Here is a 3,065-nt window from a genome sequence, read left to right as displayed (position 1 = left end):
GTCCCTAGCCTGAGAGGTGGGCACCAAGGAAGCCCGTTGTCTCAAAGGTACCTGTGATTTAGGGCATATTGGTTTTGTTTACCACCCCTGAATAAAACAGTATGTTAATCATTAGGGCTGTGCGAAGCTTTGCTGGCTGTTTTGTTTTGACGCTGTTTTGACTCATTTTGAGCTTCAAACAATGAAATTGAAATGAAACAGAGGGTTTTGAAAAACGCTTGAAACAAAATGAGGCCATTTGAAATGTTTTGAAAGTTTCAAAACGTTTCAAAGCTCAAGTTGGGCTTGTCTTTAGGGAAACAGAAAGTAAGGAGAGGGAGGGGGAAGTGGGGAGAAGGACTGCTCTCATATTGAGTGTGTAGCTGGCCAGTGACTGTGATCCTTCCCCGAGGGCCCTTCCAATCCCAGTGCTCTGGGGGAGGGATGGAAAACACACACACAGCCACACATATCACGAGTTTTGCTTGTCAGCAGCCTGAGGTGCAGTTTCCCAGAAATCCCTCTACCTATCTCCTTGAAACTTGGCAGTCTTCATGGCTTCAGAAGGGGCTACTGTCCCTGCAAGTTTCATTAAGATCAGGCAAGAAATGACAAAGTTATAGGCTATTTCATGCTTCCCCATTATAGCCTGAGGGCTAAACATCGAAACAGCATTGAAACAGCGAAACTGTTTTGACGAAATGAAATGGAACAGCGGTTTTGAATCAAAACGAAATTCAAAACGACACACTGTTTTGTCAAAACATTGAAATGGAAGTCGAAACAGAATGGTGCCATTTTGCACAGCCCTATTAATCATGTCCATAGCACTGGCAGTTCACTTGCCAACACTGTACTTCCATAGCATTGTGCCTGAAGTCCAGTGCCAGAAGTGCTGGTATACATATGGGGGACTGCATCAAACATCTGGTATGTCAGCATTTAGACAATGTGATCTCATTGCTGCCTTCCCTGCTGCCTTCTCTAGGTCACAAGCATCTATGAAATGCATTCCAGCATCCCCCTTACCCTCTATATGCATCTAGCTGTGGTAACAAGGCAGCCAAAAGTTGGCTGGGTCAATGCTCATTGCCCACCAGCTGGAAAGAACAGAACAAAGGAGCATGAAGAGCCAGAAGTGCCTGAGTGAACTGTCCTGGTGATCTAAGAGCAAGTCTGCACAGGGGTTTGGGAAAGACAGACAAGTTTTCTCAGAACACACCACAAAGCCTTTTCTAGAAAGGCTCAGGTTAGCGAGGCACTCACTAATTTAAACTTTGGGATATGCTCCTAGCTACACTAGCAGCTGCAGTTTCAATGTGGATGCAACTACATTGATATGGGCTACCTGAACCTCTGCACTATGAAGGCTTGAAGATGGGGTCAGTAGCTGCATTTCAGTACTCAAGAGAACTCTGCAGTGAAGACATTCTGTCCTTCATTTAAGGGCTTAAAGCTAAATATGTCTGCTCAAGCTTTGTTGACTTGCGCTCTTAACTATATGCATTAAAGGAGCAGATCCTCCCAACTGCCAGGATGACTGTTCTTATAAGTAGTCCTGATCCAGGTGAGCAATCACCATTGACTTCAGTGGGAATCTACATTTGAGTAAAGACTGCTGAGATGTTCAGAAGCTGCAGAATTGATTTCAATTCTTTCGTTATTGTGCAATGAAGCTGAGCACTGGTGTTTTCATTTAGTTTGCAAAGATGAAGTAAGTCCACATCAAGAATCTGGAGGGTTAGTTTATTGTGCCATAGTAGGTGTGCAATTAGAAAAAGTGCATTCTTCAAGATTTGTCAATCCTTCAAGCTTTACATGAGTGTTTCTGTTTTTACAGGTAAAGAATTAAGAAAAAAAAACAATGAGAGAGAGCAGCACACAGCATATAGGGCCTGTCTTGTTTGACATACCAGACTGTAGCTCACCCTTATTTCTTCAAAATGCTTCAGTGATATTAACACCATTGAGATGAAAAACTTGAGAAGGAACTAAGGGTTCTTAATTCCTTCAAGCCATAGGACATAACCATGGTTCAAATTTAAAAAATGTTCTGGTTAAAGAAAGGTTGAATATATGATGTGTTATAACAGGAGCTTGTTAAAGCAAAAATTCAAGTTATTATAATAATGTTACACTCATTTTAAAGTATCTGATATATAATAAGAATATTTAATAAACATGCAGGATGTTGCTTTCCTGACTGTTTATACAGAACAGGATACAGAAAATGTGGTTTTTATCTGAAAGAACATATCAAAGTTGTTTAAAAGGGAAACTCAGTCTTTATCATCAGTAACAATCATAATTTATTAGTATACTATTTAAAGCCTTTTTCTGTAGTTGCTGTGGTATGTGGTCTTAGGTTGGTGCTCCCTCCTCCAGGTTCCTTCAGTTCACACATGGTTGACTCCACACTCCCGGGTCTTTATATCACATGCTGACAAAATGACATAATTTTCCCTATAACGTTCCCCTGCTGTTTGTCTCTCAAGTAGTCTCCATTTCTGGTCAGAACTGATGTGGACATTCCTTTAAAACATGCTGCAATGTTGAATGAATGTTTCTTTCCAGCATTAAGCACTAAAAGCTATTTTGATCCATAAATGAATGCCTTTTCCAATCTGACTCTCATTATTGAAGTTGTTATTGCTAGCATCAAAAGTGTACTTTTCTTAGAACTCATGAGCATGGAAACATGAGTCTTGTGAGCCAAATCATGACCTCTGCAAGAGGAACCTATGAAAAAAACAGAAAACTCCAGAGGCCGGATGCTACGTTGTTTTTAACTTAGCTTCTGCCTGTCACAATTCTACTTGACCCTACCAACATAAGAGTGTGATGTTTTAGTGGCATTCAGGACTTCTCTAGGGAAATATCTACCTGAACAATTGTGTCAACCTAATACACAGGAGCATCAGCGTAACATATGGTAACTCCCTGCTTCCAGTTCTGTTTAAGCAGATTTTCCAAAGACTGTTTAATGAAAAATGCATAAACAAAATTGGAAACAAGACCTTCTTATTTTCCAGGGCAGTATCCATGTCTCTGGATAAGAGAGTCAGGCTTCTTGTTTGTTCTTCTTT

Source organism: Alligator sinensis, unplaced genomic scaffold, assembly GCF_000455745.1.
Source record: "Alligator sinensis unplaced genomic scaffold, ASM45574v1 scaffold932_1, whole genome shotgun sequence".
NCBI classification, from domain to species: Eukaryota; Metazoa; Chordata; order Crocodylia; family Alligatoridae; genus Alligator; species Alligator sinensis.
The sequence above is the reverse complement of the archived record's forward strand: the minus strand, read 5'-3'. Positions refer to the sequence as shown.